The sequence below is a fragment of the Marmota marmota genome, unplaced genomic scaffold (assembly GCF_001458135.2).
Source record: "Marmota marmota marmota unplaced genomic scaffold, marMar, whole genome shotgun sequence".
NCBI lineage: Eukaryota > Metazoa > Chordata > Mammalia > Rodentia > Sciuridae > Marmota > Marmota marmota.
This window is the reverse complement of record NW_026005887.1, coordinates 462931-475737: the sequence shown is the minus strand read 5'-3', so window position 1 is coordinate 475737 and position 12807 is coordinate 462931. Positions and strand designations below refer to the sequence as shown.

The following is a 12807-nucleotide window of genomic DNA, read 5'->3' as shown; positions in this document are numbered from 1 at the left end:
CCACAGTCCAGACCAACATCATTCTAAATGGAGAAAAATTGAAGGCATTCCCTCTAAAACCTGGAACAAGACAGGGATACTCTCTTTCACACTTCTGTTTAACGTAGTTCTTGAAACACTGGCCAGAGCAATTAGACGAAAGAAATTAAAGAGATATGTATAGGAAAAGAAGAACTTAAACTAGCACTATTTTCTGATGATATGATTCTATACCTAGAAGACCCCAGAAGCTCCACCAGGGAACCTCTACAATTAGTAAATGAATTCAGCAAAGTAGCAGGATATAAAATCAACACCCATAAATCAAAGGCATTTCTATACATCAGTGAGAAATCCTCAGAAAAGGAAATGAGGAAAACTACCCCATTTACAATGGCCTCAAAAAAAAAAATAAGATACTTGGGAATCAACTTAACAAAAGAGATGAAAGATCTATACAATGAAAACTACAGAACCCTGAAGAAAGAAATCAAAGAAGACCATAGATGATGGAAAGATCTACCTTGCTCTTGGATAGGCAGAATTAATATTATCAAATGACCATACTACCAAAAGTACTATACAGATTTAATGCAATTTCAAAATCAAAATCCCAGTGGCATTTCTCATAGAAATAGAAAAAGCAATCATGAAATTCATCTGGAAAAATAAGAGACCCAGAATAGCTAAATCAATCCTTAGCAGGAAGGGTGAAGCAGGTAGCATCATTATACCAGGCCTTAAAGTATACTACAGAGCAATAGTAACAAAAACAGCGTGGTATTGGCACCAAAACAGACTGGTAGACCAATGGTACAGAATAGAGGACACAGAGACTAACCTACAAAATTACAATTATTTTATATTAGACAAAGGTGCCAAAAAAATGCATTGGAGAAAAGACAGCCTCTTCAACAAACGGTGCTGGGAAAACTGGAAATCCATATGCAACAAAATGAAATTAAACCCCTATCTCTCACCATGCACAAAACTCAACTCAAAATGGATCAAGGACCTAGGAATTAAACCAGAGACTCTGCGTCTAATAGAATGAAAAGTAGGCCCTAGTCTTTATCATGTGGGATTAGGCCCCAACATCCTTAATAAGACTCCTACTGTGCAAGTATTAAAACCAAGAATCAATAAATGGGATGGATTAAAACTCAATAGTTTCTTCTCCTCAAAAGAAACAATCTATGAGGTGAATAGAGAGCCTACATCTTGGGAGCAAATTTTTACCCCTCACATCAGATAGAGCTCTAATCTCTCCGATATATAAAGAACTCAAAAAGCTAAGCACCAAAATAACAAACAACTCAATCAACAAATGGGCCAAGGACCTGAACAGACACTTCTCAGAAGAGGATATACAATCAATTAAAAAATATATGAAAAAAATGTTCATCATCTCTCACAATTATAGAAATGCAAATCAAAACTACTCTAAGACTTCATCTCATTCCTGTCAGAATGGCAGCTATTATGGAGACAAACAACAATAAGTGTTGGCGAGGATGTGGGGAAAAAGGCACATTCACACACTGCTGGTGGGACTGCAAATTGGTACAGCGAATATGGAAAGCAGTATGGAAATTCCTTGGAAAACTGGGAATGGAACCACCGTTTGACCCAGATGTCCCTCTCCTTGGTATATACCCAAAGGACTTAAAAACAGCCTACTACAGGGACACAGCCACATCCATGTTTATAGCAGCACAATTCACAATAGCTAAATTGTGGAACCAACCCAGGTGCCCTTCAGTAGATGAATGGATAAAGAAAATGTGGTATATATAGACAATGGAATATTACTCAGCAATAAAAGAGAATAAAATCATGGCATTTTCAGTTAAGTCGATGGCATTGGGAAAAATAATGCTAAGTGAAGTTAGCCAATCCCCAAAAAACAAATGCCAAATGTTTTCTCTGCTATAAGGTGACTGACTCATAGTGGGGTAGGGAGGGGGAGCATGGGAGGAATAGACAAACTCTAGATAGGGCAGAGGGGTGGGAGAGGAAGAGAAGGGGCAGGGGTTTAGCAATGATGGAGGAATGTGATGGACATCATTATCCAAAGTACATGTATGAAGACAGGAACTGGTGTGAACATACTTTATATACAGAGATATGAAAAATTGTGCTCTATATGTGTAATAAGAGTTGTTATGCATTCCACTGGCATGTATTTAAAAAATAAAAACAATAAAAAATAAAAGATACTAGTCCTTTATTAGATCTGTGATTTCCAAATATTTTATCCCATTCTGTTGCTTGTCTTTTCTTCCTCATAAAAAGGTATCCCCCAAAGCAAGATTTTTGAATTTGATGAAGTCCAATTTACCAATACTTCTTTTATGGATTGTGTTTTATGTGTCAAATCTAAAAAAAATATTTGCCAAAACCTATATTGTAAAGATTTTTGTCATGCTTTTTCTAAGATTTTTAGTTTGTTTTTAAAATTTAAGTCCATGGTCCATATTGAATGAATTTTTTATATTTATTTTTTAGTTGTAGTTGGACACAATACCTTTATTTTATTTATTTTTATGTGGTGCTGAGGATCAAACCCAGGGCCTTACACATGCTAAGAGAGCACTCTACTGCTGAGCCACAACCCCAGCCATTGAATGATTTTTGTAAGTTGTGTGACTTGAGATTCATAGTTTTGCCTATAGATGTCTAGTTTGCTCCATGACTGTTATTCAAAAGACCATCTTTACTAGAGTACACCGTTTGAACATTAAAAAAATTGGAGATATATATATATATATAGTGTGTGTGTGTGTGTGTGTGTGTGTATATATATATATATATATATATATATANAGGTTCTGCATCTCCTGTTACTCATATTGCCACCATGGTGTGTGTCTTTCTTTGCCTAGGTTATTTCACTTAACGTAATGTCCCCAAGATTCACCCATATTGCCACAAATGACAGTTTCATTTTTTAAAGGATGGACGGTATTTCATTGTGTATATATACTGCAATTTGTTTATCCAATCATCAGTTGATGCATAGTTAGTTGATTCAATTTCATGGCAATTGTAAATAATGCTTCAATAAACTTGGTAAGACAGATGCCTGTTTCTCATAGTGATTTTCTTTTCACAGTAGTGGTTTATTTCATCAATAATCATTTATGAAAGAAATGAAATATTTGTGTTTCCAGCACTATGGGAATATCGCAATTTGGAGATAAACCTGCTCTACACCTAAAACAGTAGCCCTGGTGCTTTTTATGTAAAGTATCAGGTAAAGAGGTGAAGGAGAAAACGGTTGTGATAATCTCTCCCTGTGTATCTGGGCATGAGACCTATGTTCGTAATCAAATTCTTGGTGATCCTGTTGAGTTGCTACAAGTTTCCATTCTCCAGAACTGTTGGACAAGAGAGTACTCAGAGGTTTAATAATGGATCTTCTAGTTTCCAAGGAGTTGTCCTGCTTGCTCCCTTTGTAAATAGTAACCAAATTTCCCCTTGGTAATTATGATCTTCCTGACCAGCACCAGGAGCCCCTTTCTATCTTTGGGTTCAGTGGCATAAGTCTGATTCAGCAGAACTATGATTGCATTCTCTGGAGAAGCATTCTCTGGGGACTAGAACCACTAAACCTATTAAACCCAAAATACAGGAAGCAAGTAGCAAAAAATGCTTCCAATTTATTAGATGAAATGGTGAGAAGGGCCAGTCATTTGTTTTGGTTCTTGGAATCATGCATCCTTGCTGTAGGGAGATAGTGTAACATTAGCCACTAGTTTAAATTATATCCTGTATCACAGCATATCTACCCGTCTTTTCTTCAAGTTGTTATCCTAATCAAGCCTTCGACAAGTCACTCCAGCATTCTGTAAAGCCAGCTGCTAATTATTGATGGGGAATATGGTGCAATTAGTAAATTCCTTGCTGTCTTAGGCTGAGACAGGAGAATTGTGAGTTGACTTATCAGGTATTGTGTCAGTAATAAAAAGCCAATTAACATGCATGTTCAGAAGCAATATCATGTGCCATTGTGACGGATAAAGTATCCTGTTGCAAATAATGGTGCTGGCCGGGTGTAGTAGTGCACGCCTGTCATCCCAGTGGCTTGGGAGGCTGAGACAGGAGAATTGTGAGTTCAAGGCCAGCCTCAGCAACTTCAAGGCCCTAAGCAACTCAGTGAGACCCTGTCTCCTGGGGATGTGGCTCAGTGGTTGAGTGCCCCTGAGTTCAATCCCCAGTACAGGAAAAAAAAAAAAAAACAACCAAATAATGGTGCTGAAAGAACAGATACTTCTCAAAACAAGAAATACAATTGAGCAACAAATACATGAAAAAATGTTCAATATCTGGGAAATGCAAAACAAAACTACACTGAAAATTCATCTCACTCCAGTCAGAATGGAAATTATCAGGAATACAAATAATAAAAATAATAATAAATGATGGTGAGATTGTGGGGGAAAAGGTATACTCATACATTGTTGGTGGGACTGCAAATTAGTAAAACCACTTGAAAGCAGTATGGAGATTCCTCGAAAAACTAGGAATGGAACCACCATATGACCCAGCTATCCCACACCTTAGTATTTATCTAAAAGAACTAAATTCAGCATACTATAATACTGCTATAAAAATTGTACTGCTATAAAAGCAATACCATTCACAATACCAAATTATGGAACTAGCCCAGATGACAATAGACAAATGGATTAAGAAAATGAGGTGCATATGCCCAGTGGAGTTTTAGTCAGTCATAAAGAAGGATTGAATTATGGTATTTGCTGGTAAATGAATTGAAAAGGAGAACATCATGCTGAGTGAAATATGTGAATAAGTAAAGTAAGAGGTGTTAGCCTCTACTGTTGGCAAGTTAGGCAAATGTGTGTTAAGAATAGTCACATCAGCCTATGATACATGGGTTTTGTTGAGCTTGTGCATAACTTCCATCTCTGCCACCACAATTACTTTGTTGATTATTGCAAGGTGGCTAGCACCTTGCCTTTCCTGCCCAAGATGGTATAAGCCAAGGGAGAAGATAAGTCAGAAATAATTAGTGAAGACATAAGACACAGAGTCAGAAAAATAGTTTTAAATGTAGGGACATGATTTTTAAAATATTTTTGATCTTCAGTTGGTTGAATCCATAGATACGGAGGGCAAACTCTTGCTTTGTGATGTCTTGCAGTTAGCAGGTTGATTGACATCTTGGCAGGTCACACCCATCTCAAGTGCTGTGTGGTCCATGGCAGAGAGGGATAGAAATTCACATTGTCCCTGGGAAATTGACCAGAGAAAATGTTCACTGGTAATTCCCAGACACCAGATGTCTCTATCTACTAGGCTTCCATGTGCAGTGACCCACATGCAACCCATGGACAGCTCCTGACACATCTGTGTGGTGATTTTCTCTCTATGGTTATGTGAGGGACTTTTTAATAAGCTGCTTTCTCTTTACTATGTTCCCTTCACCAGAACCCACTAGTTTGGCCATGCTGGTTGCAGCAGTCATTTTCCATGACCTATCTGTCTTTTGTAAGTGACCAAAATGGTGGGGTTAAGTTGAGATATAATAGGAGTTTCACTACTTGGAATATAATAAAAACTTATTTTTTAATAATTATTTTTTAGTTGTAGTTGGACACAACACCTTTATTTATTTATTTATTCATTCATTCATTCACTCATTTCTTATTTTTATGTGGTGCTGAGGATCGAACCCAGGGCCTCACATGTGCTAGGTGAGCGCTCTACTGCTGAGCCACAACCTCAGTCCCAGGAACTTATTTTGATAACTTTATACCTTTATGCTGATATGGGAGATGCCAGCTACCTATGGCTTTTTTTAACACTTGAAATGTGACTAGTGAAACTGAGGAATTCAATTTTTAATTTTATTTGTTTAGCATTTAAATATAACCACAAGTTCTCAGTGGATAGCATAATGGATAATGGATAATACAATTCTACACCCACAAGAAGCCCAATGGGTCCACAATCTTTCAAATAAGTACAAAGCCAATAAATGGCACAGTTTTGACATCACAAAGTCTTGATGTCCAGATGAGCACCATCCTGCTACTACTGCAATAATTTGTATGATCATGATGCTGTTCCATGCTGGGATTTATCCACGTGAACATATCCCCCCAATAAAAAACTGAGTGGAAATTTAAAGCCTCATACTTTTATGTACACTCTATTAGCAATTATGTAAAGTTTAAAAACAGGTAGATCAATACTCTGATTGGGGTGGGGTTACTGGGGATTGAAGCTAGGGGTACTTTACCACTGAGTTATATCCCAAGCCCTTTTTATTTTGAGACAGGGTTTCACTAAGATGTTGAGGCTGGTCTCAAACCTGAGATCCTCCTGCCTCAGCCTCCTGAGTTGCTGGGATTACAGGCATGTGCCACTGAACCAGTCTCAATATGCTGATATTTTAAGTAAAATGCATGAATATAAAATAGAATAAAAATATGTATTGGGATGGGAAATATCAAATTGGGGGTAATAAATATCTCTGAGAAATTAGGGAATGGAGGGAGGATGGGCAATGGGATAAAAAAGGGCTACAGGGGCTTCCAACCATAATGAGATGCTTTAAGGATAAAACAGGGTGGCAAGTAGATTGTTGTTTTAAATGTATCATATTTAATTTGAAAAAGAAAGCATTTGTCAATAAACACACACCTCTGGCAAAGTTTGTGAGATGGTTTTAAAAGAAGGAAGTTGCATTTAATCCCTTCAGATAGGAGTAAAAGAGGTAATGAATAAAGATACGGAACTGGAGGTTTATAAAGGCAAATCAAGGAACATATTTGTGAATCTCAGACCTTGTGCAAGATAGGCAAATACTTTACCATTAAGCCACACCACTAGCTCCTCCTTTGGAATCTTAATATCCATTGTTAGGATGTGGATAAGTGAACACTGATACACTCTCTGGTATGTTTATCCTGTGGGAATAAATTTAGTTGGCCTTTTATGAATTTGAGTGCAAGTTTAAATTGGAACATCCCTAGATACAGACATAAAGAATATGTATTTGGGCTGGGGATGTGGCTCACGTGGTAGCGCGCCCACCTGGCATGTACAGGGCGCTGTGTTCGATCCTCAGCACCACATAAAAATAAAATAAAGATGTTGTGTCCACCGAAAAAAATTCTCTCTCTCTCTCTCTCTCTCTCTCTGTCTCTCTCTCTAAAAAAAGAATATGTATTTAACTTTCAGCAAAACATTTCTGAAACTTTTGGCGTTTTCATGCTTTTTCCTCTTCTTTGAATGCCTATTCCTCACCTTAATCATTGTTAGTCAGGTTTACATCACTGTGACAAAATACCTGAGATAATCAACTTACAAAAAGGAAATTTTTATTTTGGTTCCCAGTTTCAGAGGTCTAAATCCATGGCTTATTGGCCCCATCACTTTGAGCCTGTGGCTAGTCAATGCATCGTGGTGGGGTGTGTGGTGAAGGAAATGTGTTTATATCATGACATCAGGGGAGACAGAGGGGGAGGGCTGAGTCTCAATATCCCTTTCAAGGGCACAACCCCAGTAACCTAGTTTCCTTCCACTAGGCCCCACCTCTTTTGTAAAATAAATTTATTGGTGCACTAAAATTATACAAAATAATGAGATTCATAGTGACATAATTGTATATGTGCTTAACACAATTTTATCAATTCCATTCCCCAGATATTTCCCCTCCCCTCACCTCCTCCCTCCACTTTACCTCCTTCCTCTACTCTATTGGTCTCCTGTTCTCATGAGCTTGCTTTTTTTCCTCCCTTTTCTCTCTATCTTCCTCATATAAGAGAAAAACACATAACCCTTACTTAAGTCTGGCTTATATTTAAGTTAACATGATGATCTCCAGTTCCATTGATTTTCCTGCAAATGATATAATTTTGTTATTCTTTATGACTGAAAAAAAAATCTAGTGTATGTGGACATTTCCTTTTATCCATTCATCTGTTGATGGACACTGCTATGGTTTGGAAGTGAGGTGTCTCCCAAAAGCTCACATCTGAAACAACACAAGAAGGTTCAGAGGAGAAATTATTAGGTTGTGAAAGTCTTAACCCAACCAGTGAATTCATCCCCTGATAGGGATTAACTGAGTGGTAACTGAAGTGGTAGGGTGTGGTTGGAGGAGGTGGGAATTGGGGCATGGCTATGGGGTATATATTTTGTATCTGCTTTTTGATCACTATAACATGAGCTGCTTCCCTCTGCAAGCCTCTCTTGCCATGATGTTCAGCCTCACCTTGAGCCCTGAAGAATGCAGCTGGCCTTCTATGGAATAAGACCTCTGAAACCATGAGCCCTCAAGTAAACTCTTCCACCTCTATAGTTGTTCTGGTCAGACCTTTTAGTTCCAGCAGCAAAAAAGCCGACTAAAACAGAAATTGGTACCAAGGAGTGGGGTCATTGCTATGCCTAATCTGACCATGTGGTTCAGAAGCTTTTTGAGCTTTTTGGAATTGGTTGGAGGAATATTAAGATGTTTAACAGTGCAAGTTGGAAGTGCTTTAGGCTCTTTAAGTAGAGCTTAATGGCTGATTCTGGTGGGAGCTCAGAAGACCAGAATGCCAACAGGACTCTGGACAGTGAAGACAGGGCTCAAGAGGGTTCAGAAAAGGAGGACTCTATTGGAATTTGGAGTAGTGGCCATTCCTGTTATGTGCTGGCTGAGAAGTTGTCTTCATTTTGTCCATGTCCAGAGACTTTCTGTCAGGTTGATTTTAGAAGCAATGGATTTCTTAATCTGGTAGAAGAAATGTCTAGGCAGCATAGCATTCAGGTGGTGGCATGGATATCACTGGTGGTTTTTAGCCAAATTTATTCTGATAATCAGGAGCAGAAAGCAGAGCATAAAGATTTGGAAAAAGTGAACTTGACAGGCAGAAGTAAAACTAGAGTTAAGAAAGTTGCAGTTATGAAAGACATTATCCCACTAAAGAAATGCTAAAGACTTTGCCCAGACACAATAAGAAAGATGGCTTGAGGTCGCCTCAGGAGCTGGCAAGACCACACCCATCTCAAGCTCAAGGGAGCAAAGGTGAAAATTCCATTGAGAAGTGAAGAGTGAGGCTTTCTTCTTGCACAAGGAGGCCTAGGAAGTTTTTCAATATGCTCAGCCACCCAGACACTCAGAGCTTGCTGCAGCCAGGGTCCCTGGAGGCTGGGCCACTGCTTAAGATGGCAGCCGACCTTGGTGTCAACCACATGGTGCTGGTTCTGCAGGAAAGCAGGATGCTGGAGTTAGGGGTTCATGAAGGCTTTCACCAAGATTTCAAAGAATGCCAGGAAGGCCAGGCAAATTGCAGCAGGGTCAGAGTCTTTGTGAGCACTCCCTGAGAAGGCAAGGTGTGGAGATTTGAGGAGGAAGCCAAAGCTGCAGTGGAGACCCCTGAGATTAAGAAATGCCAGTAATCAGGAAAGCTGCAGGAATTGAGCAAGAGGGGGCTGCAACCAACAAGGCCACAGGGGTGGAGCTACACAAGCCCTTTGGAGAGAACATTAAGATGTCATGTGCCTAGGATTCTGGAGGTGGAACTACAGGACTCTTTTGCCCAGCTGGATTTTGGTCTTACTTTGGTCCTATCCCTTCTCTATCCCTTATTTCTATGCCCCTAATTTTGTGAATTGAAATGTTCACTGTGTACAATTATATATTGGATACTTGTAAATTGCTTTTATTTTTACAGGAGCTCACAATATGAGGTTGTCTTGAGCCTCAGAGAAGACTCTGGACTTGAACTTTGTAAAATCTTGCAACTGTTGAGACTACGGGAACTCTTGGAAGTGGACAAAATGTATTTTGCATTGTAAGATGGTTGTCAGCTTTTGGGGTCCAGGGGTATAATATTATGGTTTGGATGTGAGTTATCCCCCAAATCTCACATGTGAGTCAATACCAGAACGTTCAAAGAAGAAGTGATTCAGTTGTGAAAGTCTTAACCCAATTAGTGATTTAATCCTCTGATAGGGATTAATTTAGTGGTAATTTAAGTGGTAGGGTGTGGCTGCAGGAGGTGGGAATTGGGGCATGGGTTTGGGTATATATTTGTATCTGGTGAGTGGTGTCTCTCTGCTTTGTGATCACTGTGATGTGAGCTGCCTCCCTCTGCCACACTCTCCTGCCATGATGTTTAGCCTCACCTTGAGCCCTGAGGAATGGAGCCAGCTGTCAATGGACTGAGACCTCTGAAACTGTGAGCCCCCAAATAAACTTCCTCCTCTATAGTTGTCCTAGTCAGATACTTTAGTCCCAGCAGTGAAAAAGCTGACTAAACCAGACACCTAGCCTAAGTCCATAACTTGACTATTGTGAATCGTACTGCTGTAAACATGAGTATGCAAGTATTACTATAGTTTGCTGACTTTAATTCTTTTGGCTAAATACTGAGGATGTTATGCTCAAATTTGGGACCCCCAAAAGAGCACCAGAGACCAAGATCAATGTAAGCAGCAAAGAGGTGTTTATTGCGAGCTAGCTCGGTCCTCCACGTGCACACAGCATCTGGTGACACTGAGAGGCCCTGAGCCCAGGGTTTGCAGCAGTTTTATACACTCTTTGGGGAAGGCAGGGACTTCACATACATCATAGCATCTCTTAGCAAATCATCACACACCACGGGAAAAATCAAACAACTCTAAAACATGATTAGCACATTCACTGGCGGGAACAAGTTGGGTAGGGGTGATTGATTACTACAAGAGGGGGATTCGTTTGAACTGATTGGTGTTCGTGCTGAACTACACAGTTTCCCAACACATTATTGACCACCATAAACTACTGGGAGGGTCGTCTGGCATCCCAGGTATTTCCCTGTCTCATGCTGATTGGTGGCTGCTAGGGGGTTGCTATGGGTCCCCACCTAGCCTGACTGAGTCAGGGACACCTGGCTCAGCAGATCTCTCCTGTTATTTGTAGATAAACAACTTAGCAGGGTGGGTATGTGTCTAGGAGTGCTCTGTGGGTCTTTCCAAGGACAAAGGTCATGTCCCTTCCTTGGACAGGCTTTGCTCTGAGGTAGAGGCTGGTTTTTCAAGGAGTTGGTATATAGCTGGGTCATATGGTTGTTTCATTCCTACTCTTCTGAAGAAGTGCCACATTGATTTCCACACTGGTTGTACCAGTTTTCAATATCACCAATAATGTATGTTTCTTTATCCCCACATCCTTGTCTGAATTTATTATCATTTGTATTCTTGATGATTGACATTCTACCTGAAATGAAAAGAAATCTCAGTGTAATTTTGATTGCATTTGTCTGACTCTTAAAGATGTTGAATTTTTTGCATATATTTGCTGGCCATTTGTATATATTTGTTGGTCATTTGTATTTCTTCTTTTGAAAATTGACCGTTTAGTTCATTTGCCCATTTATTGATTTGGCCATTTATGTTTTTTGCAATGAGTTTTATGGATTCTATATATATTCTAGATATTAATCCTCTGTCAGAAAAGTAGCTGACAAATATTTTCTCCCATTATGTAGGCTCTCTCTTGTTTGTTTCCATTGCTGTACAGAGACTTTTTCATTTTTTAATGCCATCCCATTTATTAATTCTTGGTATTATTTCCAGAGCTTCAGGGGTACTACTGAAGAAGTTGTTGCATGTGCCTAATGTTGGAGTATTGACCCTATATATTTTCCCATGAGTTGCAAAATTTCTGGTCTAATTTCTAGGTTTTTGATCCACTTTAAGTTGACTTAGGTGCAGGGTAAGATATGGGCAACTAGTTTCATTCTTCTACATGTAGATATCCAGTTTTCATATCACCATTTATTTAAAATGCTGTCTTTTCTCCAATGTTATATTTTGGCAACTTTTTCAAGATTCAGATGATTATAGATGTGTGGGTTTATCTCTGTGTCTTCTATTCTGTACCACTGGTCTATGTGTCTAGTTTTATGCCAGTACCATGCAGTTTTTGTTATATAGCTCTATAGTATAACTTGAAGTCAGGTATTGTGATGCCTCCAGCATGGTTCATTTTGCTCAGGATATTTTTGCATGTTCTGGGTCTTTCGTAATTTTTGGATGTTTTTCTAGTTCTGTGAATAATGTCATAGATATAATGGGAATTGCATTGGATCAATCGATTGATTTTAGTAATATGACCATGTTGACAATATTAAGTCTATTTGATAACATGAAAGGTATTTCCATCTCCTGGTGTTTTCTCAATTTCTTCTTTCAGTGTTCTCGAATTTTTGTTGTGGAGGACTTTTACCTTTAGATTTATTCCTATGTTGTTGTTTTGAGGATATTGCAAATGGAATTGTTTCCTGATTTCTTTTTAAAAATATTCATTATTGATGTATAGAAACATTATTGATTTTGCATCCTGCTACTTTCTGGAATTTGCTTGTCACCTCTAAAAGTGCTCTTTTGGAGTTTTGGAGATCTTCTAAATATAGGATTTTATTATCTGAAAACAATGATTATTTGACCTCTTGCCTTCTTATTTGTATGCCTTTTGTTCCTTCTCTTGCCAAAGTTTTCTGAATAAAATTTCAAGTATTATATTGAATAGGAGTAGAGAGTAGACATTCTTGTATTGTTCCTGATTTTAGAGGAAATGCTTTCAGTTTTTCTCAATTTGGTATTTGAAAGAAAAGTGACCACAACATTCGGAGCAACCAAGAGATCTTTATTGCAGCAGTGCAACAGAGGAGAAAAGAGAGAAAGAAAGAGAGAGAGAGAGAGAGAGAGAGAGAGAGAGAGAGAGAGAGAAGAGAGAAGAGAGAAGAGAGAAGAGAGAAGAGAGAAGAGAGAAGAGAGAGGAGAGAATGAGCAGAGAGAGTAGAAAATGATGGAGGAGCAGGGATC

The 12807-nt window shown here is 38.8% G+C and overlaps 1 long non-coding RNA gene across 1 annotated transcript in view; it reads left to right on the top strand.

The window, feature by feature from the left end:
- The first annotated feature begins 5187 nt into the window (after positions 1-5187).
- Positions 5188-12807, top strand: part of LOC107161018 — a 23811-nt gene continuing 16191 nt past the window's right edge. Inside the window, exons 1-2 of the long non-coding RNA XR_001505922.2 lie at positions 5188-5199; positions 8003-8005. This is a non-coding gene — a long non-coding RNA (uncharacterized LOC107161018). The remainder of the gene's footprint in view (positions 5200-8002; positions 8006-12807) is intronic.